The sequence below is a fragment of the Clarias gariepinus genome, chromosome 19 (genome assembly GCF_024256425.1).
Source record: "Clarias gariepinus isolate MV-2021 ecotype Netherlands chromosome 19, CGAR_prim_01v2, whole genome shotgun sequence".
In the NCBI taxonomy this organism is placed as follows: domain Eukaryota; kingdom Metazoa; phylum Chordata; class Actinopteri; order Siluriformes; family Clariidae; genus Clarias; species Clarias gariepinus.
The window spans coordinates 1,449,695-1,476,052 of record NC_071118.1 but is presented as its reverse complement, the minus strand read 5'-3'; the positions used below and the strand labels follow the sequence as shown (position 1 = coordinate 1,476,052).

Genomic DNA, 26,358 nt, shown 5'->3' with positions numbered 1-26,358 from the left:
CTAGAGATAAATGTTCAGGATTGTGAAATGTGTCACGGGTAAGAGCAGAAGCAGGAGGGATGATGGGAAGCGGAATAAAAGCATTTCACCTGTAGTAAAATCACTTTTATATGAATCAGCAGTAAAAAAAAATCCAATAGGATAAAATTCTGCGTTAGTTAAGATTTGTTATTAATAATATTCACAATGAAAAAGTGCTCCATTACTAGATGTAGACGAAATGCTTTGGTTGCTAAGCAAATGATTGGCGCAATCCATGGACAGAATAATAGTTTTAAACGCTTTTAAAAATTCCTCACCGAAATCAGATCAGTTTCCTTTAACACGCAGCAGATCCCTGAATCTAGTCAATCATTTACTCGTGTTGGAAAGAGATGGAGCGAAATGTGAAGAGGTTAATATTATATCATGATAAATACACGAGCTACGCTTCTTTCCTTCACACGGTTGTTCCAGTTCTCTTCACAGAACATTTCACAATCGTCTCCAGAACGCCTCGTATTTTATTCGTATTTTTTCTCGTAAATTTACCGCAGGACGATGTGATAGACGGATTTTACTTTCATTTTCATTTTTTCATGAATCTGACATGTTTTGTCTAGGATCCCTCCAGGGTACGTCTGCACAACAACCATCACAAATCGTGCGTGAACAGCGTAGTGCTTTTGAGACTTTGGGATGTAGTTTACACTTCAGTATAATGGTTTGCTTGGTTGTGGAATGCAGTGCATTAATAAAGTATTTATCGTGTTATTATGATGCAAGGACATTTCAGGTGTTCATACTGTATGTTAAGGAATTTACAATCAAATCCTGCAATGCTACTATTCGATTTCAAACGAAGGTATCGAATAGAAATTGCAAAAGCATTTCTAGCATTCTGTATTCTGGAGATACAGGAAAAAAAATAAACCTTCTAGTGTATTTATTCAAGAATTTTTCATTTAGATATGCATTAGGTAGAATATCAGGGTCGGTCTTGTTATCTTTTCCGTGACAAGCGTTGACTTTGTGTTATATTTCCCTTTGTTTTAGCAACCTCAGCTGGTATGTACAGTAGCACCTAGTTTAGTAGTGTACCTCGCTAACTATCAAAAGGATGATGATCACTTGTGTCGATCAGGCGTCAATCAAATCACACAGTTTAGTTTTGAGCTACGGCCAACAGAGTGCAGAAGGAGGAACGTATCAAATCTTCAACTGTTTGCAAAATCTGATGAGGAATATATAATATTTTTTTTTATCATACAACAGAATTCAGTTGATTAATGAACACTTTACACGCTGGTGTCTCCAGTTGTGATAGAACAACATGCTTTTTCTCCCCTCGCTTTAAAGCGACACTGCTGTTTTTTTTTATTTTTTATTTTTAGGAAAAAGAAGCTTTTATTTGTCACATATTGGTACATTACAGCACAGGGAAATTCTCTCTTCGCATTTCCCAGCTTGGAGCCTGGGGTCAGAGAGCATGTGATACAGCACGGCTGGAGCAAACAGGAAGGTTAAGGGCCTTGCTTATGGGCCCAGCAGTGGCATCCTGATGGAGCGGGGTTCTCGAACCACAGAGCTTCTGAGCATGACCCCAGAGCCAAGAGCCTTAACCCACGGACCTGACACCCCATTCACACACACACCCCCCCTTTTCTTTTTTCTTTTAAATAAACATAAACAAACAGTATACAGTACATGGCTCAGGATTGTGCAGTATAGAGTGATGTATTCTTTTTTCAGCACGGAAAAGGCATTATGATGAACTGAACTTTATTTTATTTAATTATTATTTTTTTAATTATTATTATTTTTTTATTTTTCCAATTTTCTTCCCTAATTTAGTCGTAGCCAATTCCTCCCCGTCACTAGGGGGCTCCCACATTGAGGCTACTACTACCACCCAGTCGGGAGGGCCGAAGACTATCCCGTGTTTCCTCCAAACCGCGTAATGTCAGCCGACCGCATCTTTTTGAACTGCTCGCTCACGACCGTTAGGGGCGGAGTAACACACTCGGAGAAAAGTGCTAGTCGCTCCTTCCGCGTGCGCGAGCTCACAGACGCCCCTGATTGGCTGTAGATCCGTAATTAATGTGGGAGCGCAAGTACCTCTCATCCCTCCCCCCTGAGAGAGCTCCGCCAATCAGCTCTCTCTGTGCCTCCGACTGTGAGAGGAAAACAGCATCACCCGGGGTTCGAACTAGCGATCCCCGGATAAACTTTAGTTTTTTTAAACCAACTATACAAACACGACTGACCGAAAAATTAGAAACTAGGTGAAAAGAATTTGCACAGATACACACAATCACGTGTTTCTATAGTTGTTTTCAGTTGTTTTTAACCAAAAAAATAATAACTATTTGCTCATTTTGAGATTCTACATTTTTGCAACTTCATTCCCATGTCCTGTTAACGGTAAAATTTACCCTTTATAAAAATAATACTAACTTTTGTTCGACGTGACATATTTGAAAACCCAAATACACAGTTTAAAATCCGAAGCCTCTCCGATTAATACACACCTGAAAGGCTTCCATAAAAACACAGATATATTGTTTAATCATCATTGACCAATGCTCTAAAAGTCATAGCTGATTATTTATTATCAGCTTATAAATGATTTTTTTCGAACACCACGTATTTAACAACACCAACCTCAGTCCAAGCTGGAAACATTTCATTTCCACAAGTGGTCCAAGCGTTTCTAATGTTTTCTAATCTTCCCTTGTTATTGGATTTCAATTTACGGTCCAACAAATTGAACAGGGGCCTACAACGTCCAATTAGATTAGACTGACATCCTGAGCACGACCGTTATGGCGGATTTTTTTTCCCTTGTCTTTTATGGGCCTGGAGCGAAGTTATCAGATCTCACTACACTCAGAGACCAGCGTACAGTATTCTACACCACCAGCAGCTCTTCTCCTGCCTGAAGATTGAGCTGCTACATAATAATCGTGCGCTCGTTCTAACAGTCCTGCCAAAACTCCATAAAACATTGATGGGGTGCAGAAGAGAGAGCTAATGTTGGAGGCAGAGGCGTTTTATTACACGTGTGTTGGATTGTCCTGGGTTTTTATTCTGTCTGAACGCTCACTCATCAGGCATTTTACGATTGCTCTTTTGCCACGATGATGACTTCGCTTTATTGTGAGACGCCGATGTGGGTTGCAGGGATTAGACACGTTACTGGAATATTTTTGTGACGTGAAAAAAATAAACTCAAAATATTTCTAAAAATGGCTAAAAATACATTAATGAGTAAATGTCCATTCCACTAACCACTTACTATCCATTACATGCCTTCATGCCTTGATACAAGATAACAAGACATTACATACATTACATGGTCGCTACAGCCTCCTGAGACCCCACTCATTTATTCATGGTGGCCATTTTTTTTGCCGCCATATTTAATTCCTGCTGTTCACCCAGTTTATCAGAATATAAGGTTAACTTCCATTTCCTGTTTTAACTTTTGTTGCAACGAGCACATTTTAGAGAAGCAGATTAAGGCCTTGTTCACACGGGCGTTAAAATCAAGCATTTTTCTTGCGTTCGTAGCGTCCGGTGAGCGCGGATCAAGGATGAGCGGTTTTCTACACGTAGGAGTCAATGAGAGTGTTCACACGGGCTTTGGTGACGTGCGTTTGTCCGGCTGCGCGTTTACACGGCATTAAAAAACGTTACATGCAACTTTTTCTTGCCGTTCAAAACCCAACGAACGCAAGGAAACTAGCTTATAGTACGTTTTCTTCTCGTTCATATTACACTTCGGAGGACCGGATATATCCCATGATCCTACATGCTATACAAGGGGAAATGCGCAAAAGGGCAAAATAAAATAAAATAAATTGATCGCATTTCTTCATAAACCACAAAAAAAAAAAATCCTTTAATCCGATGTTGTACAGTCAGAGAGTGAACCCAGTAGCGGCGCGCTTTCATGCCCAGGTCCCGATATGTGTAATCACTTACTCACTTATAGTCCATACTGCTTTATCCTGTCTACAGGGTCGTGGGGGGACTGGAGCTTATCCCAGGAGACTCGGGGCATGAGGTGGGGTACACCACCAATCCGTCACAGGGCACACACACACACACACACACACATGCACACACCATGGAGCAATTTGGGAACACCAATTAGCTTAATCTGCATGAGGAAGGAAACCCCCGGAGGAAACCCACCAAGCGCAGGGAGAACATGCACATGGACATAAATATCAATATCTAAAGCCACACAGATCAATGTGTATCACTTCAGGACTATTGAAGTGAAAAAAAAAACAACAACAACAACATAATTTGAACCATTATCAGGGACCATATGTAAAAAAAAAAAAAGTGTTTAAATAGAACTTACAGTAAGTATTTGTTTTAATAAAAACAACATAAACAAAAAATTAATTAGACACATTTCAAGGTTTGCAAAGAAGGAGCGACAGCAGGAAAGCCAGTGTAAAAATCTCTCTCTCTCTCTCTCTCTCTCTCTCTCTCTCTATATATATATATATATATATATATAAAATCTATATTTGTAAAAATTATATAAGAAAGAAATGTACTGCAAGGCAAAATGTACTAGCCGGTGAACATGATGATAATCTAAAGTGCAGCGTCTTAATGAAATAAAACATCTGCACATGTAAACTGTTAGCTAACGTCAGCGCTAAGCGCTCAGAGGACGGCTAGTGTCATAATTAAATAGTTTCAGTTATGAACCGATGCTTCTGTGAGCGTCAGCACAAATCAAGTAGATTAAACGAGTGTTTCAATGATTTCTAAACTTCATGCCTACTTTCCATGAGTACGTGTGTGTGTGTGTGTGTGTGACAGCGTGTGTAAGCGTGTGTGACACGTAGAGAAAGTGAGAGAGGCGTCATGTGGTGCAGTAAGCCCTTAGAGGCGATGACGAAGAGCTTCCACACTGAATTATGTTGTCACGTCTCGGGAATTGATGCCTGGTTTTTATCCTCTATGTGCTTTTACAGCCTCCATTTTTATTATTATTTTTTTTGTTTTCTTGGCTCCTGGCCTAGACCAGTTTGATTTCTCTTCATCATCATCGTCTCTGTCCTTCAGAACAGTTCTCACTCCACTTGTCCCACTCGTCCTTTTCGCTGTGCTTCACTCGCCCCCCCCCCCCCGCCCCCCCCGCCTCCCCAAACCCCCACCCTGTCCTGAAGATCCTTGTTTGTGATAAATACTCACTGTTTATTAGGTTAAGCGGACCGTGTCATGACAGAAATCCATTAGGTGATCCGTTGGAATTGGTGAATTTGTTAAGTGAATATTTTATTTCTGTGTTTGATCGCGTCGGAGGAAAAACAGCCCTCGCGACGGTTGTGTTGGGTCAGACAGCGGATCCGGGTTCGACGATGAGGAGACAGACTAAACCAGCAACAACAGACTCTTTTATAATGTGATGTTTGGAGCTAAGATAAAAATAATACTAATATTGAGTACATTGGGTTTGTTTTTTTAACCTTAAATATAATAATAATAATAATAATAATAATAATAATAAACAACCCTCTATTTTTCGTGCTGTAGTCCCAGAAATGTACTTCCAGAATTCCTGCACACACAGACTCGGGGTGGGAATTCAACCTGAACCCCTGAGGTGCAAGGGGTTAACACTTACCACTACCCCACTGTGCTGCCTCGCACCTCCAGGGTCCGGGTTCGATTCCCACACAGGGTCTGTGTGCTTGGAGTTTGTATGTTCTCCCTGTGCATGTACTCCTGTTTCCTCCCACAGTCCAAAGACATGAAGATTAGACTAATTTGCGTTCCCAAAATTGCCCGTAGTGTGTGAATGAGTGTGTGTGACCTTTGATGGATTGGTACCCCATCCAGGGTGTACCCCGCCTCGTGACCTAAGACTCCTGGGATAGCCTCCAGGCCCCCCGCGACCCTGACTACAGGATAAAGGCGTGGTGTGAAGTGTAATGCTATACCAGACAGCTAAGGTGTTATGTATCTCGCTAAAATCTTACAGAAGCTGTTTGTCCTTTGAGACCGTGGCGGATGTATTTAACGATACTACTGCAAGTATCTTATCATGATTAATGCAGTCTAACAAAATTAACCAAATAATTGTAACATTTTATGCGAAACCAGGCAACGCCTGAGAGGTTATTTCATAACACGCACAGCGGTGATCGCGCTAATAAGCTAACAGAAAAATCATTCATTCAGTGCAAATTGCAAGGAAGAGTTTATTATTTATTCATTTATTTATTTACTGATTCATGAGGTGGATGTTGTGCCACCCCGGGATAAGTGCATTAGTGTAGCAGGGGATTAGATCGAGAAATAATGGGAGTTGTAACGCTGAAAACGGTGTTCTGTTACTCTCCACAATCAGAAGTCCTGGTCTGGATCGAACACTCGTCATATACAAGAGTATAAAAGCTTCTTTTTCTACGTTGTGTATGTGGCCGGTTGAAGTGTCATGGAGGGTAGCAACAAGAAAACACTGGTTAGCAACATGTAAGTGATATATTAGCCTATAGCCTGTTTTATTACATGAATAATAAAATAATTTATTACAAAAATAACAGCGATAACATACGGCATTTGTTTTTTCCCCGTTTCTCTGAACCTGATGGCTTTAGTCTTATTTATTTATTTGTTTATTTGAATTCATTGAGCATCACGACACGACATTACACAGCCTAAATTAAGAGGCAAGGGCAAACCATTTCACCTCCAGGAGGTGAAACTCCACATAATACATGAACACTTATCCCCCTGCTTTCTTCCGCAGTCAGACTTCCAGTGGACCGGAAGTGAAGTCCACTTAACCCCCTCTCTCCCTCCCCCATCACGTACAACAGAGTCAGTACCCTGCCTCGCACACAAAATAGAGTCGAGTCGCTAAGAAGGTCAAAATTCACACACTACGGGCAATTTTGGGATCGCCAGTTAGCCTAATCTGCATGTCTTTGGATTGTGAGATGAAACCGGAGAACCTGGAGGAAACCCAGCAAGCACGGGGAGAACATGCAAACTCCATGCAACATCTACTCAATATCCCAGTAGCCTAGAAGAAGAAAAGATTGAAGCACATTAGAACACAAATCACAAAAAGGAATGTGATGCTCCATATGAGCGTATCAAGTCATGTGATTTGGCCATGAAGTGTTTATAGATATCGCCCACCTAAGTTAAAAAGGAAAAGGTGAGCTATGTCCAAGTAGGTCATGTGATCACAGAAGCCACTATTCCACTCCTGTCTTCAGCCGCCGCGTACTGTAATTAGAATCCCCCTCGTCTCCTCCGTCGGCTTTGTTTTCCAGCCTGTCACATCCATTGTTCACCCTGTGACAGGAGAGTAAGTGAATAAAAACAAAGTAAAGCAGGACGGCGAGAAGAGAGAGACAGGGGGAGAGCTGGTAATGGTAATGCCGGCGGTGGAGGAGTAAGGGGAAAATGATAAGCCAGACATTCAGAATGACAAAGCGTGGAGCTGGAGAGGCAGCGTGGCGTCAGGGGCTTCGCTCTTACAGCCCTCTTATTCCTTTTTAGATTTATTTTATCGACTGGATGTTACTTTTTCTCCTTTTCTTTTAGTTAATTGATGTTTGTTCGTTGCAAAAAGGAAGGAAAACATATCTTGGGTGAAAGCTGACAGATTAGATGTTAGACAGGATCAAGGAAGAACAAATGCTGTCAGGGAAAACGTCAGGCGCGGCTTTGAAAGTCGGCAAAAATCCTTCCGTTACCAAAGAGAATAATGAAGAGGCGACGAAAAAGGAAAACAAGTTCTGGCTTTGACTTTATTATTTTACTTGAGTGCACAGTTTTTTCAGTAATCCCGAACATTTCCACACTCTTAGAAAGAAAGAAAACAGTTTTTCTTTCTTTCTTTCTTTTTTCCCTTTTTTTTTGGATATGTATAGAAGCCAAAAAAGGGTAACACTCTATTTAAAAGTTACTTACAGTAAATAGTGCTTTCATAACTTATTTATAAACCTTGCATACATATTTTATAAAGCAATGCTGGAGAAGTCTTATGTCAAAACCCGGAGGAGTTTTTATGCAACTTTTTTTTTTTTTATGTCTTTTCTTTAATAGTGAATAGTGAGTGGACGGATTGAGTCACCGTGTTCACTGTATTTATTTTAAATCCATAGCTCATTTTTATGAACACAACATTCATAAGATTAGGAAAAGCTGCAAAAGGTACACATGGTGCTTATATACTGGAGGGAAGACTTTAGATGGATACACTTCGGCAATTTTTTAGCAAAACATCATGGTATCCAGGTACGAGTCTAGGATCAGACCTGTTGCCCCTAATGAGAATGTAACATGTAAATATAGTGTCTTGCTATTAATATTGGCTCTTATTTTTATATATTTCTAAGAGTAGCATGCTGGCTTAGAGGTTAGCACCTTGGTCGTCCTGCCTCGGGTCTCTGTGCATGGAGTTTGCATGTTCTCCGCCATGCTTGGTGGGTTTCCTCTGGATACTCCAGTTTCCTCATACAGTCTATTGATAATTGATTAATGTAAGAGTGCCAAGTGCCTCCCATTTCTATCCTTCGGCCGTTCTGCCCTCTCTGGGCCCCGGATGCAAGAGGCTACAGCATCACCCGGAATTCGAACTTGCGGTCTCCATATGATAGGACGTGCACTTTACCGATGCGCTACACAAGGGTCCTAAATACACTTTTTAAATATATTTGGACTAACACTAATATTAGTATTATTAGTACAGTAACATGAGTTGAAATGGATTATGCAAGACATTAGGACTATAACTACATGTTCCTCACACCTGGTTCTTCTTGCTCTCTTTCTCTCTTTGTGCCGAGAACCTAAAGTTAACAACAATATTGAGAATTTATCGGCCACATGAACCAAAGTGGTAAAAAAAAACTCTCAACGGCTTTAACCTGAACTGTTCAATAACTCCTTCTTCTCCATTTCTTTCATGTAAACCATGTTGCCACCTTCTACAGTACTGTATATCGGAGTATAACGTCACGCCATCAAGAATCCTGGACGCTAACCACTTAGCTAAACCTGCAACTGTTGGTTGCTCCTGTAAGCAGATTGAACTGTAACGGTAGAGCGCTAAATGACTTTAGATGATAATGATGCATTATTATTATTATTATTATTATTATTGTCTTAGAATAAAATTAGCTTGAGCACCTCGAAAAAGGTTCTAAAAAAATCTAAGATGATCTCTACAACTCAAAGCTAAGTCTTACTTATGTTCCAGCCAAATAAATCTTTTTAATCCTCTTAAACTCAAGCGTTCATCTAATTATCATTCATGACACACTTTGCTTACCTTTTGTTATATTTGCTGTTAATGAGGAAAAAAAAGTATTTAAAATTGCAATCTACAGAAGATATAAAACTATAAACCCCAACAGTTTCTTATTGCTACTTATACAGAGCTGTGAAAAAGTATTTGCCCCTCAAATGCACTTGGTTCATGCAGCAGGAAAATGACCAAAAACAGACCAGCAAGTTCACCACTGAATGGTTCAACAAAAAAAGTAAGGTTTTGAAGTGGCCTAGTCAATGTCCAGACTTACTGTAAATCCGATTGAGATAAACAGGCTGTTCATGCTCGAAAACTTCAATTGTGGCCGAAATTAATTAATTCTGCAAAGAATAATGGGCCAAAATTCCTCACCAGTTGTTGCAGTTAGTGGCACCACAGGTTACAAGGGTTTGGGCATGAAATTACTGGATTCTCTGTTGGAGCTCAGAATTCATGGTTCCATCAACTATGGCAAGTCGTCCTGTACCTAAAACTGCAAAGCAGCCACAGACCATCGCACTACCACCACCATGTTTTGACTGTTTGACTGTATGATGTTCTTTTTATAAAATGCTTTCTCACGCCAGATATAACGGGATGCACATCTTCCAAAAAGTTCGACTTCTGTCTAATCAGTCAACAGAATATTTGCACAAAAGTCTTGGGGAGTTTGGCAAGTGTGAGATAAGCCTTTGTGTTCTTTTTGGTCAGCAGCGGCTTTCGCCTTGAACCTCTCCTATGGATGCCCCTTTTCCCCTCCAGTCTCTTTCTTATTGTTGAATCATAAACACTGCCCTTAACAGAGGTGAGTAAGGCCTGCAGTTCTTTAAACGTTGTTCTGGGTTCTTGTATCACTTCCTGGATGAGTCGTTGTTGTGTTTTGTTGGTAGGCCGGCCACTCCTGGGAAGGGACACCACTACCAAACTATAGTTTTTTTCTATTTATAAATTTTCGCTGCAGTCCCAAAGCCTTAAAATTAGCTTGGGAACCCTGTCCAGATGTCAATAACTTTGTTTTACATCTGTTTTTAAAATCTTTTAGTGTGCAGCACTTTGTCAGACAGGTTCTATTTAAGTGATTTCTTGATTAAACAGGTCTGGCAGTAATCAGGCCTGAGTGTGGCAAGTAAAATTTAGTAAGAGGGAGGCAATTACTTTTTCAAATAGTGCCAGGTAGGTTTGGTTCCCTTAATAGATTAAATCATCATTTAAAATCTGCATTTTGTATTTACTTTGCATGTAAAAAATATGCAAAAAAATGTAAAATCCAATACTTTCTCACAGCGCTGTAAGATGCCTATGAATATGTATCACCCTGCCGTGACTCTAAAATGAAGCAGTTATGAATTGTTTCTGTCTCTTATGCAAATGTGTGTCTTATGTCATGTCATAGTTATGAATATTTTCATAATGCTCTAAAGTAAACGAGACACGACCTGGCGTCAGCTTGACGTAACAGCTGACCAAAGCTGTTCCCCTGAAATTGGCTTTTATAAATATTCTCGCACGTTTGTAAGTCGCATGCAAATGTCTTCCATTCCTACAAAAAGGAGAAAGGTCACGGAATATCCTCATAACACATTTATTTAAGAGTCTCGGCGATACCGTGGTGCATGATTTATTCGCCTTCGCGTTGTTCTTTTTTTCACATGAAAGGATTTCACCGAGTCGAATTTGGAGTTACACATGCGCTAGATTCAGGCTCGAGGTCCGAGGGTCATCTGCACGGGCACGAAAACATTTCTGGAGCGGAACATGCCTCGTGACGTTGGGGTTTTAATATCAAGGGCGTTTAGAGGGCAGATCCAATGCATATAGTGTTCTCTGTTTGGTGTACAAGCTTACAGATGGTACTCGCGCAAATAGGATTATTCTTTGAGGCATTGCCGTGAAATAAATAAATAAAAGTTTGACCTGCTGTGGCACGAACCAATTGCCAGTGAGGGATAACGAGAGATTTACGCAAATTTTTTTATTCACAGTATAACAAAAATAATTTCTTATTACAGCGGTGCAAGCAGGCTATCTGTAAGAGACCTGACGTCCGCGTCTTATGCTGACTTTTGCTAAATTCACAACAGATTATGCTGAAGCAGGACGACAAACAAAACCAGGCCGAAATTGACTTACAGTACCAGTCAAAAGTTTGGACACACCTTCTACTTGATCTACTTTGCACATTCTAGAAGAATATTGAAGATTTCAAGATTATAAAATAACACATACTGTATGGAATTACGCAACTAAGTAACAACAGCAGAAACAACAGTCTGTTGTTATTATAAGACACAAAGGTCAGTTGTCAGGTAAATGTGACCCAATTCCAATTTTTTGCTCATATGTGCCTCTTCTTAATTGAACTTGGTGTGGTATAGCAAGGAAAACATTAAAGTCTGCAGGGCAGGTAGGGGTTCTCCCGGGAACCACTGCTAAAGGCTACTATCTAGTGATTTTTTTTTGTGTGTAATAAGCAGTATTGATTGAACAACCATTGATTATAGCCGACGATCAGTGGATTTCCTGTGTATTTCAAGCGATTGATTATGAACAGTGGCACTTTAATCATTAACAATTCATAAAACACAACATGCTACATGTTTTTCTGTGCAGCAGAAATACACAAAGTCTGGGGATTGGTCCTGGGGCTAAAGCAGATAACTGCATATGCTCACAACAGGGGTGTGTATGGCAAACTGGAAAAGAAAAATTTCAATGTATTCTAAATACACTGTAACTTTAAAGGATCCCAACTCGATTTAGTTCAGTGGAACTGCAGAAGTTTTATACAGTACAGTATGAAACATGGATAACCTTTGGAACGTGGCCCCAAGTCACGGGCCATGCGCGTGCAGAGCATTTGTAATGACCAAGGCGTTTGGTAAACCGAAACGAAAAACGAAACTATCAAACAATTGTACTAAGCGATAAAACCATGCCAGCATACACTCATTTCCCATATAGTTGTTTTTTAAAGAGTTTATACAGTGAAACCTCGGATTGTGAATAACGTGGAGTGTTAAGGAGTGAGTGTTCCGCAAGACAAGCAAAGATTTTTTTATAAATTTTGACTTGGAAAATGAACAAGTCTTGATTTACGAGTACCGAGTATCATGTATCACGCACACGCTTTTTGTTTTGACGTCGAGCGTCACGTGATCACAACTGAGCCAATGTTTTTTTCTCTCTTTTGCACCACAGAATTGTGGATAATCGTTCGTCTTAGCTGCTCGGTCTTAGTGCGCGTCTCTTACTGGTATAATCAACATCCGTGCATGTACTGTTTACCACAACACTGTGACCACGTGTGTGCGCGTAAAACATATTTTTTAACACACCTGTGTGTGCATGTGTAAAGCAAAAGAAAGTCTCATTAAAGAGATTAAAGATCCATTTTCTCTTTTCCTCTCTGTATCAGCCTGCACTTTCTGCTAATGTGTGTATGTGTGTGTGTGTGTGTGTGTGTGTGAAACTCAAATAAGAGAAGAAGGGTTACTGTGTAAGACAGGAAGAGGGAGGGGGGAGAGCCTGATTTCTCCTCTCCTCTTAATTTAGCTTCACACACACACACACAGAGCGCCTGTGCACATAAACGGAAACCATTTTTTTGACAGGCTTTATTTTATTTTTTTATTTTTTGTATTAATTATTTTTATGCATTTATTATTTTTAGCATGTGGAACGAATGGTTTAAGTTTCCATTATTTCTTATGGGGGAATTCGCTTTGATTTACAAATGTTTTGAAATACGAGCCTACTTTCGCAACAAATTATCAAGGTTCCACTGTATTATTAAACAGGATTACAAGGTTGGAGTAAAATTTTCATCCTAAACGATATCACAAAAACCACACACACAAAAAAAAAACTACAATGAACCACTGGTTTAGTCATGTTTAGATGTTCTGATAGTTGTGTACTCCAGTGTGTGTACAAACAAATATTTTCCCATTCTTTCACTGGCCTGGCCAAAAACATACCAATTCGATTTTCCACCCTTATGTGAGCTCATATAAGAAGAGCGCCTCCCACACTGTTGATCAACTTGTTGCTGTTATTTGCGTGGCGTGGCTCAGCAGTAGCTCAATTACATAAACGCTGAAATGGCGTATTTGAAGGAGGAGCGAAACAGAGAGAATTTAAGATACAGAAAAATAGGTAACTAAGGACATTATCTTAGGGGCCTTTCAGCCTGAGCCTTAACACATACACACTTTAGGAGAGCTCTGAGACTTGTGTTAGCATGTTCAAGTAATATTCAAATGTAGGATCTTTTTAGGAAATTAAGTATGTTTTGATTTTCTAGTGGTGCCCACTAAACCCTATTTATTTATAAATAGAAAACATCCGGATAAGAACAAATTGAGGAACAAAACTTCATATTAATAATAGAGGTCAGAGTAAGCGCTCCTCATAACCGTGGTGAGCAGAAACGCATCTCGGTATGCACAGCGTGTCAGATCTTGAGGCAGATCGGCTACAGCAGCTCACCAGATCTGGAGTCTTAAAGATGAAAAACTAAACAGATGAGGATTATTTCTCATAAATGCTAATGAAGGGTGCGAGAGTTTGGGAAAATATTTATTCTGTTCGATGATCTTGTTTGGAAACTATTTGAGAGGAGATGACAGATCTTTTTTTTTTATGCATTTAGAAAAGCCATATGCTTCTTATGCACGCTCGCAGCTGTTGATGACAAGATGCAGAACAATCTAATTGGAGAGCAATGAAATATGAGGAACAGTGCAAGGCGAATTCTCTTGTAATTACAGGACACGGAGTAGAACTTAAAGCAATTCTAATGCGCTCGGTATCGCTTTACAGGTGATTTGAATGTTTTAATATGTTTTTATTACTCTTATGCTTATTTCACAAGGGAAGGATACTCAACAATGGTCTAGCAACAAAAGTTAGCGTGTGTCATCATTGCTGTCTGAAACTGATTTATTGTCCAAGAGTAGAGCAAGACAGCAGTCTTGAAGACCCTCGACAGTACGTATGCAACACATTGAAAACGGTTACAATGAAAGGTTTGTGATGTGCTTGGCAGCTCTAATGCTAATGGGTCTCTGCTTTATTACCGTTTTCTCTATGAGAAGTTAGCGGTGCATCATGCTGATGTCACTTTGCTAGCGTGTTTTAACGTTTATGTATTTAATAGTAGGAACATTTCTTACATATTAGCCTGCTTCACGTTTTTTTTATATTTCTCTTTGTCTTTGTTTGTACTGATGTTTCTTTGTTGTTGTTTTTTTCTTTCTAGTTGTTGCTTATGCTCTATTGTGTCTCCATTGTTGTTGTTACTTACGCCTAATAAACTTACTGTATGCCCTTATGAGGGCTGTAGTGGAGGCTAAACACACATTAACGTTCATTTTTATACTCCTCCTAAACTTCTGAAAAATTATTTACCAATGACTGACTAGTGCCTCTGACTAGCGATTAGTGTTTACTCACATCTGATTAGCATTTACTCACCTCATATTATTATAAGTGAATAATTCTTTTGATTGTGTAAAGCTGCTTTGCGACAATGACAATTGCTAAAAGCGCTATACAAATAAAATTGAATTGAATGCATTCACCTCTGACTAGCGATTAGTGACACTTTGTTCCATGCATATTTGCACACACCGTAAAGTATATTTCAATTTGCACAGTATATTTCTATTTTGTACATCCTATTTCTATTTTTATTTTTAGTTCTATTTTTTCATAGCACATTTCTATTTTTATTTTTAGTTCTATTTTTCCTAGTTTAATTTAATTTTGTAATTTAATTTCTATCGTATTTCTTTTATTCATATTTATTTCTTATTTGTAAAATTTAACTCTCTTTTAGGGTCAATGGCAGTCGTTTAAGCATTTCACTACATTTCGTACTGTGTATGTTTGTGTATGTGACAAATAAAATTTGAATTTGAATTTGAATTTAGTGTTTATTTGCCTCTGACTAGCATTTACTTACCTCTGACTAGCACTTCATCTCTGACTAGTTTACTCAACTCTAACTAGCATTTAATCACCTCTGACTAGCGTTTACTCTCCTCTGACTAACGTTTACTTACCTCTGGCTAGCGTTCACTCACCTCTGACTAGCGTTTACTCACCTCTGACTAGCGTTTACTCACCTCTGACTAGCGTTTACTCACCTCTGACTAGCGTTTACTCACCTCTGACTAGCGATTACTCACCTCTGACTAGCGTTTACTCACCTCTGATTAGCGTTTACTCACCTCTGACTAGCGTTTACTCACCTCTGACTAGCGATTACTCACCTCTGACTAGCGTTTACTCACCTCTGACTAGCGTTTACTCACCTCTGACTAGCGTTTACTCACCTCTGACTAGCGTTTACTCACCTCTGACTAGCGGTGACTCACCTCTAACTAGCAGTGACTCACCTCTGGCTAACATTTCATCTCTGACTAACGTTTACTTAACTCTGCCTAGCATTTACTTACCTCTGACTAGCATTAACGCTTTAAAATGTGTTAAAGTTTTTCCTTCTCCTTACAGTATGTCAAAGAGCTCAACTCAGACCTACAACCTGCACCTGGTAGCTCTTATAAACCAAAGCACTTGAGCTTCTTGAGCAAGTGCTCAAGATGGATTTTTTCTCTCTTTAATCTGTAGAAATAAATGAATTGGCACTCTAAGAAGAATCACTGTCTTGCAGTTGAACACTCTCTCTTGGGAAAAAGAGAAACTTTTTTTACAAGTTTGGGGAAATTTTAATTATAAAAAAAAGGAAGCAACACACAAATACGTTTTACCCATAGTTCCCAAAGTCTAGCAGAATCTTGGAAACCTTGAATATTTATTTTGTTCATTGGGAGTCATGTCAGCTGCATGTGTGTGTGTGTGTGTGTGTGTGTGTTTGTGGGAGGCAAACACTCGGTTCACTGTGACCCTAGTGAACCTCAGACCGAAGGGGGCGACGCAGGGCTCACTTTGCAGTGTGGCTTACTAATGACTTGCTCTCCTGTCGTGGATCCTACATAGAAGTAGTAAGGGGGGGATACGGACAGACAGATTAGCAGACGTGTTGGAGGAATTGCGATCAGTGCATCTGAATTCTAATGGCTAGATTATATCCTCCGAGGGAGCTGACAGACATGCAGAGTTAGAGCCGGAATGGATAAGTTCAGAAAACTGTTCGTCATCGCAGACCAGCTTGAAGTTTGGGCTAAAGCACAAAGAAAAAGGAATGTAATAGATAAAAATTCACGCAGCACACTTTTGTTTTTGAAGGTTGCGCTTTTTTCAAGACTGGAAAAATAAACACTAGTGAAAATGTATTTATTATATTTAGCTTTGCGTGCACTTTACATATATGGAAATTTTTTAATTGGGTTTTTTTTCAACAAAAAAAAATTCGTAAAGCAAATTTTCCCATAATGGAACCTCGAATTATTCGTTCCACAGCCCAAAAAAAAAACATATAAACAATTAATACAAAATAAAAAGTATAAAACAAATATAAAAATAAAACAAATTAACCTGCACTTTACCTTTAAAAAAAGTAAAAAAAAAAAAAAAAGAGAGAAAAGAAACATTGGCTCAGTTGTGATCACGTGACGCTCGACATCAAAACAATAAGAGCATGTGTTCTACATGATACTCTGCACTCGTAAACCAAGACTTGCTCGTTTTTCAAGTCAAAATTGATAAAAAATCTTTGCTCACCTAAAGGAATACTAGCAAACCGCGTTACTCGCAATCAGAGGTTCCACTGTATATATCCACAGTAGATAGGGCAAAACGGAAAGCACGGTGACATTTATGGATGTGTGCTATCTTTGAGAACAAAGTTAATTTTTACTTTACTTTTAAGAGCTGGTTCTGCATCCAGTTCCCCGGCTGTGCAGCGTCTAGTTGATTAGAGATGTGAGACTTGGGGAAATGTTTACAGAGAGCAGAGAAAGACTTGCATGCCAATAAGCTTTATACACAATGCTATGGACGTCTGGCCAGATCTCTTAACAATGTCTGGAATATTTGGGCCTGTGAGGTCGTACGTCTGTTTCGTTATCATCCAGAATGAAAAGCATCGCATGGTCGTGTCTAATAAACAGAATATTTCTTTCGTTCATTTTCTTTCATTCTTGCTTCTCTCCCCAAAAGAGTTGGAAAAACATGCTATATAATGTAAGGGGCTGGGTAATTTAGAAGGAAACACTGTTTAATAATACTGTGTTTCAGATTTTTGGCTTTAGAATAAAACATTAAAAATGGTTATATATTTAAAAAATATGTTGAATTCTAAAAAATATATATAAACTTTTTAATAAAATGTCTGCAGTGGATGTCTTCATAAAAAATGATAGCGCTAAGAGTAGATATTTTTTCCCAAGGCTTTGTCCCTTTTTATCCTATGGGTCGCTACACCAGATTGTTTAATTGTTTAAAAGATCCGGCACAATTTTTTATTATTGTTATCATTATTTTATTTACGCCAAATGCACTTCCTGTTAAAACCCTCCCATTTCCTGACCAGGCTTGGGACTGGCACTGCATGCAGACTCTGGGTTGTATATGATCTGGTGATGGCGAGTTTCGAACATCTGACCCGTATAAACAGTTATCTAAAACTAATTTCATAAACCACTCTTATAATCTACGCAAATAATCATAATGTTGGAGCAGTTGGGGTGAATTTGACCCTGCTTTGCTACAACAATAGTAGTGCTTCGCAAGCACCACTAATAATAATAATAATAATAATATTAATAATTATACAATCAATAATAACAAAATTAATATGTGTCAAGGGACCAATTATAAAAGTTGGAAACATAAAGAACGAACATGAAGAAATCACCAAAGTGAAGCACATTGTTGAGTTTTGTGTCACGAGACCGCTCCAACAGTGCAGCATTTCATGCTAAACAGCGGTGTTATAGACCTAGCGCCTGTAGCCATGCTATGATGACTGCGGTACACCGCTGAGATAATTAGACGAAGGCTGGAGGTGTTGACTGAACATTACGTCTGTAATTATTCATGAAAAAATCAAACCAGAGGCAGGTTAAGCTTCATAATACGTAATACAGGTATATGACTTCAAAAAGAACATTCTGAAGAAATTATAAAAAAGATCTAACAGTGGGTCTGACAAAACTGTTACAACAATCAAGCAATTCTAACAACAACATCAACAACATAAATACTATAATCATGGTACAAATATATCTTATTATGCAAATTACTTTAGGTCAGCTTTCTTTGTTTCTTTTCTTTTCCTTAAGTTTAGTTTAGCTTTTATTTGTCACATATACACACATACATATACATTAGTGCACAGTAACATTCTTTCTTCTTCTTCTTTTTAGTAGGCCATTATACGGTAACCCTGGAGATCCTTTCCTTTAAATATAATGTGGCTGACTTCATTTAATGGAAACCTTAGATTTTTTTATACATTCCAAAATATATATATATATATATATATAAATATATTATAAATATAGATAAAATAAATAACAATAATTATGCACCGATGTGTCCCTGCATAGCCCCCCCCCACATACTGTACATTTTTTGTGTATTTCATGCTAAATACTTCTTTGTGTTGTAATGTTATCTATTTGTTTCATTTTCTTTCAGAAATATTACAGAGAGGTGCAGCTTAGCTCCCAATTTACTCTTCTGTAACATGGTGTTTGTGACGCTTATTGTTATGCACAGGTATTAACTAGCATCAACAGCGTGCCCCCTAGTGTTTCCCCCCCAGTGCAACATTGTGGTAAGCGCCATTCTTCCGCTGTTTTCCCGGAGTCATGTCATCAATGTTATTCCGACGTCATTTTATAAACGTCATTGCAAAATGCAAAAACGCCCGAATATCAACGCCCAATAGGTTGCCCAATTAACATCAACACAACGTTCTGACAACCAAGAATTCCTGCTGGGAACATACAGCATAATAACATCATATAGACCTCTTTGAGATTGTGATTGATTTTTAGTAAGTGCATCCACCTTTACTGAGCCTGAGATGACCTGTACGATCGATCCACGCCTCGAAGGTGTTTTAGGGTTCGACTCTCCGATCAGTAATTGCATTGAACAGATATTGACTCTCTGCTAATCTCCGGTGCTGTATGCAAACCTTTGCTGATTCTCATTTCTCTCTTTCTCTCCGCCTTTGTGGATGAGATCAGAAGTGACCTCCGTGTGCGATTTCTCCCTACCGAGGTGATGATAACTGTGGTTCTGTTTCAATTTATTGAGAACAGAGGAAATAAGAATTGGAGCAGCACGGCAGGAGACTGAAGGCATTACCACGCGAAGCTGACGGGTTTTAAAAGAGCGCTCGGGAGTCCTGAAACGTGTCAGAGTGCCTCTCTTTTTTTGGGAGCTAATATAGCAGTATCCAAAACAATATTAAAGCCTTTGTAATGATATTCAGTCTTTGTAATACTCACAGATCATTTAGGCAGTCTGTGTGTGTGTGTGTGTGTGTGTGACAGAGAGTGAGTGTGTGCTATTAATCTTTTAGCCAATGAGTTTCAGCACTGTGTAATCGAGCTACGAGTCACTGCATGGGTCAGGAAAGGGGAAATAAGAACTCATAATAACTTCATCATGGCTCCTGAAGGACAGACGCTGAATGACAAATCATGTTCAATGTCACCTTCGTTTATTGCACACGTTACGCATCCTGATCAACGTTAGCTCCTATTTTTAAATAGGTACAATTATAACTGCTAACCGGAGTCGTATGGAGTGTATAAAGAGACATATGAGAATAAAAAACAGACACCTGTATGGGAAGAAACTGTTTGAATACAGTAAACATCGTAGGCATGTTATATTTCTGTTCGGCAGAGTCTTTAACGATCTTTAAACAACGAATCAAGACGCATCTGTTTCATAAAAAAAGTAATCTAAGTAACCCAGTGTAAGTATCTGTCCAGTGATGTAAACTTCAAAGCACTTAGCAAAGCGTCTGCCAAATGCCTTAATGTAAATGTAAATATTTATTTATCGATTTCTTTTGGCTTCTGCATCATTGAGTCAGTCGAGGAACAATAGAGAATTCCAAGCAGAAATTTTAATGTTAAGAAAAAAAGAAACTAGTGTGTGAAAAAGAAGGAAGAAGGTGATAAGGATATACGTTTGCAGAAGTTTGATTGACGTGATTATCTCAGATGCTATAAAAACATGTGATTCCTCCTGGATTCGGCGGCGTTTAAAGTATTATCGTTCAACGCTTCTGTTGCTATGGAACAGGCTTTGCTTTATGCTTTATAAAATCATATGCAGGTAACGTTAACTAATACTGACGTTTCAAGCCTTCTAATTAACAGCTCATAAGCTTTGAATGGCGTTAGATGGAGAAGCTTCTGCGCTATGCAGGATGTACAATCCCTTGTTCCACACAACAAGTAGTGCCCTTGATTAGGGGTTAGAGGGGGATTTGGGATTCAGCCTTGTGTTAGAAGCTAGTTAGCTTTGTAGCTCACGTTAGCCGCGAACAGAACAACATGGACGGTTCAGAGACAATGACTTAGAAGTGATTAGTGCAGAGACGGCGTTTTCTTTAAGATGACATAACGTTATCAGATGTGTGTTCTTGCTAAAAGTGCTTTAGTGACTTCCGATTTTACATGCAGCCTTTGGCACTGGTATCCAGTAGGGAACGTATCTTTTGCCGTCCAGAAGTGGGCGGGGCCATGGAAGACAGATGTGAAGGATTCTTATACCAAATACTGACTTTGTTACTTTCTGACTGTTAACTGCTCATTATAGTTGTTTTGTTGTTGGTAACATAGAAACATATTTTAAATAATACTTTTTTCACAGTGATCCTTTGATATAGATGATTAAAAGTTTCTTGTTCTATTTATTTTGATACAATGCATTTTTAAAAGGCCATGATTTCATGTTGGATGATATCTTACAATTAGCAGCAATAAGATGAATACAATAATGCATAAGTCTTAAGCCTTATTAAGATCATAAATGCATAATGAAGCCCCAAATGTGTGTGTGTGTGTGTGTGTGTGTGTGTATGTGTTTTAAATACACATTCAAATAATTTTAAATTTTGTACATTGTAGCAGTTCCAGATAATTAAATGACCCTTTACACCATCTGCTGAGCAAAAAGCCTTGTTACAATACAACTCACTAAGTTACTTCTCCTAAATAATAAATAACTGAGATTACAGCGAGTTCGCGAGTTTAAATCTTGAAGATGCTACAGCATCACGGAGTCACAAATGGCCGTGCCCTCTGAGAGGTAGAGCTGGCATACCTGCCATCCTCTGTCCATCACAGAGACACTATCATGAGGTTGTGCAGGCGGAAGTGGGCATATACTGTATAGTGGGGAATATAAACTCAAAGAAGGGAAAATAATTAAATAAGTATATTACGAATTTGACATACTGCACTAAGATATTAATGAGCCATCATTGAACAGTAAATGAGATCTTGAGGTGTTTTCTCTAACAATCTATAAAATTACTCTCTCATTTTGATGCTTCATTCGCAAACCAATGAGCTTTTTAATTCCAATCAGCTTTAAGTGAAGACTGGGAGCCAAGATACTGTTCTTGAACTATCAAGAAATGATGACTGAAAATAAATCAGCCTTTTTTCTACATTTTTTCTTTGCATCTTTCTTTATTTCTCCGTATTTTAATTTGTTTAAAATAATTAATTAGACATTAGTTAAAAGTTGTATGGATTTAGTTAACAAAGTTAACAAAATTAACAAAGAAATGTGTTGCTTTTTTTAAATTACTTTTTTATTCATTATAAACATGAAATATCTTTTTTGTTTGTTTCTTTGCTGGTTTATTTGCTTTCTTCTTTTGTGAATTAAACCAGTAACATTTTAAGCAAGCTTAAAATATAATATATTAAATTTATATTGTACAATTAATATTATAATATATTAATTATGTTTTGATTTGAATACTTTATTTCAAACATTAAGCAATATAAAATAAAATAAAAAATAATAATAAAGTAAACAAGCAGATGAATATGTTTAAAAAGGAGTAGGAAGAAATATAAATTGTTATAGTTATACTTAATATATATATATATATATATATATATATATATATACTGTATATATATATATATATATAAGAAAAGGTTTAAAGGTGGTATGTTTTGGTTTATTTTAAATATTATATTAAAAATGCTACACAAATCTTACAGTTTGCAGTGTACATTAATACTACTACTACTACTAATAATAAAACTAATAATAAAGTTTAAATGCAAATGCCTGTTTTGTGGCAAATTATTTTTCTAGCAAACTTAAATATTGTTATATTTGTTTTTATGCAAAAAAAAAAAAAAAATTGGAGATCTTCTTCTTTACTGTTGCTCGTTGTTTGACAAATTGATATTTTTAGTCATTGTGTTCAGTTGCGTAATTGCATTAAAGCAATTCTAACTTAAATAAACAATAGTGATACCAGTAGTGTTCCAGGTCTGTAATGTTCTCAAATGAACATTTCCACAATGTTTTCAGGACAACAACAACTAAAAGATCCTGCTGGGAGAGTGAGTGTATGCGCTTGCTTTTAGACTGATGAATAGTGGAATGTTATGTACAAATTGCTTCGGAAAACGAGCCAAGTCTCTCTCTCTCTCTCTCTCTCTTTCGTGTTCATACATACAAGTTGGCCAATTTCTGGTTCTGGAACACAATAGCAATTTAGCCCAAGTGCTGCACAATGTCACCTTCCATGCCGAGCTCTAATGTTAGATTCCAGCCCCATCACAGACACCCTGAAGCTGCCCCTCGAGCAGGGGGCTAATGTAGTGCCGATGTTGGCTCGCAGTCGTTTGGCTGACCCCGATGACGACTGATAAACGTGACCTTAGAGCTAAAGTGAGAAGAGGCAGAGCCAAGCCGGCGACACCACTGGCGCTTTATCACGCGGCGATGCCGTGGTCTCCAGCAGCTGTCACCTGGTCCACTCTGTCAGTGTCAGATGTTATTTCAAGAAAGCCAGGATGATGTGTTTAGCCCCGGGCCGTACTCGAGTTCATTCATGAGTCATGCGATGCTTCTTTCTGTACAGGGTACTTCGGTGTCAGGTTGCTTTATTTCTTCGCCCTGTACTGCCCTAACATTTTTTAACAATCGAATTTAAGCGAGAAGCGCATTACTGTGCAGAATTTTAGATCACTTTGATCATATTTTTAAACATTTATACATTTTATAGAAGAGAAATACTGTACTGTACATTGACACGATCTGGATTTAAATGTTGAAGTATGCATTTTTTTTGGTAGTCAATTATTAATAATTATAATTAATGTTTAAATCGGCTATCATGAAATTCACATCAACAACACATCCTGTAGCTAATATTTGCATTCGCTGCTGCTCTTTTGTGAGCTTGGAGAAAGATAAGAAATACTTTCTCTCCATCAGTCTCCATAAGGCGCCTTTTTTTCCTATTATTTGTATAAGGTGAAGTTATTGAAGGCCTTCTTTAGCTCTGTTGTAAACAAAGTGATAAGATATTTCTTTTTAGCCAATGCAGTTTCCGTCCTGCTTTGGAGATAATGCCAGACTGGCATTTTTTTTTTTTTTTGTAAAAGCCACCAGGAGGCATAATCGTTTTATCGCTGCAATTTAATTTAGGATGATAAGTTTGCTTGTATGAGTACTCTGAAAAATTAAAAAAAGAAAGAAAATGTAAAAGGACGAGGCGCCTGGAGTTCTCGCAGGTCTGAACAATGGCACGCCAGAGTGTTAGCATTAGCGTTAACACGGCGCCCCGTTGTCTGCTTGATAAACGACTGGGTGTGTACGTGTTCCCTTGTTGTTGTTGATGTCGATGCCGAAGATTACCCCAGGTGGAGGCAGCAAACCGATCGGTGAGTGATCAGTCTCAGGAGCAAGACGCTAACCGGGTTCAATTAAGATGCACGGAAACTTGGGCTTATTAATCAGTGCAGGGAGAAAAAGTTCACTCGTTAATAGGATGTGTGATTTTCTTTTTTCTTTTATTACTAAATCCATTTCAGGTCATGGATCATGGTGTGGTCTGAGGGTCAGGTACAAATGAGGTGTCACCGTTTGGCCGGAGGAGCAGATCATTATTTTAAATGTATGTGTGTACGAAAAACTGCAAGAAAAAGAGAGAGAGAGAGAGAGAGAGAGAACAAGATTTAGAGTTAATCATATAAAACTATTCAAATTTCAGGGGGCTATATCTTTTGCATGAATCATATAGAAAATCATATAAAATGTTAATATTAATATGATTAACATTCCAGTCAATGAAACCATTAAGTGATTTTAATACACATTATAATAACAAAAATTTCTAATGTATTTTCTAATAGAATTTAGAGACAATTTATATTGAATTAAAATACAATTTAAAGAAAATCATACATAAATACATATACAGTACATGAACCTTGCCCCCACTTGCCCCCTTCCATCCCCGTCCCCCGACGCAGTGTCGTCCCTTAGCGACAGCAACATAAGCGGTTTACATATCCAGATATAGAATTAGGGTTGCCAAATCTTCTCAAATTCACCTAAAGGATGTATCTAATGCAATGCGTTTCTTGTGAAGCGTGTAAGTTAGATGCAAACAAGAGTAAAACCTCCACTTCTGAAAAATTGTAGAATGTAGAATGTGCACTTCCTCAAATGACCACTAGGAGCTGGTGCCAAAAGTCATAGAGCCCCATGTTAAAATGGTCACATGTACAATAAAAAAGACATGTTTACAGCCTGGTCTCCATAGCTAGATTTCATATTCGTGAAAACTGTATGGGTGTGAATATTAATAAAACTCATCAGGTCAAATTGTAGTGACAGCTGCATTGCAGGTGCCGAACCGCTAGCTGTCTGCTTTGCATCATTGTAGCTAACCAGCTAACTGGATTAGTTGTTGTTTAACTAACAACAATAATATGTATGAGTTAATACAAGCACTGTATATTAAATGGTAAGGAATTAATTCCTTTTAATCAAGCACGCAAGTAAATAGAGTTATATTTGCCTTAGGGAATGTCTACTTTTACTTAAGTACAGAATTGGTGCACTTTGCCCACCTCTGCACCTCATGGGTAACGTCACATGGTTTCGTCCAGTTCATTTTATACAGTTTATGTTCATGTCACATGTACTGTACAATAATCTTTATTACATTCTGAAGCCCAAAAGTCTTCCTCATGCCCGGTGTGATAGTTTTCCTCAGGATATAAAAGAACCTGGCAATGAGTCATGTGCATTAGGTGGCACCTTGCTTATAAAGAAGCAGATATGTTTATTGCTTGCTATCAGTCTATGAATAATTGAATACCCCGAGGCCTTAAAAACAAGAGGCGAAAATAAAAAAGTGCATCAATAACCTGCTTTTGAAGGGAAAAATAGAAGATACAGAATTTACTGCTTTAGTGTCTCACTTGATATGCAGTATATATCATAAACGCTGGGTCTGCTCCGGCACTGATGTGGCTCTGCGTTGAGGATTTTTAGGATGAAACATGATGTTTTTATTTTCTAATTTACTTCACATGATGGAATAACTTATTTTTGACGGCTCGGGGTAATCTTCGACCTCACAAAAGGTATCGATTCTGTTCCTTCTATCAGCCCGTGTCAGTGTATCGTTAGAACGACTGCGTCTTGTGTGAAAGAGCTCGTAATCGCACCCCTGACCGCTGGATCTGGCAGATAATTCGTAAAATCATATATTTTTTTTTCACAAGCATTGTTATAATGCTTGACTGCAGACCGAGGATCATACTCTGAGTAATATTTCAGACTTTATCACATACAGTATATCATCGTTTAAAACATACTGTTGTTGTCAGGTGGTGATATTCTCGGCAAGAGCTCAGTCCTCATCCGTTCGTGTGAATTTGTCGACAAAGACAAATTGGCCAGGCTGTTTTGTTTCCCGGTGTGAAGGTCTTCGCGGGTATATTTAGCATGTTAAAAATCTCTCATGGTACCAGCAGACGTGCAAGAACATGTCGTTAATGAGCGAATATTTTTTCAGAGTTGCTTTCACTACTCACTTCACACAAAACTCTTCATGGCCCAATCTTTGCCCTTCCACTATGCTGCTAGGA

The 26,358-nt window shown here is 38.4% G+C and overlaps 1 protein-coding gene across 2 annotated transcripts in view; it reads left to right on the top strand.

Moving 5' to 3' along the window:
- The window catches only part of sgcd (sarcoglycan, delta (dystrophin-associated glycoprotein)), a 222,985-nt gene that overhangs the window by 31,363 nt on the left and 165,264 nt on the right, over positions 1-26,358 (top strand). The gene's annotated exons all lie outside the window — the stretch shown is intronic.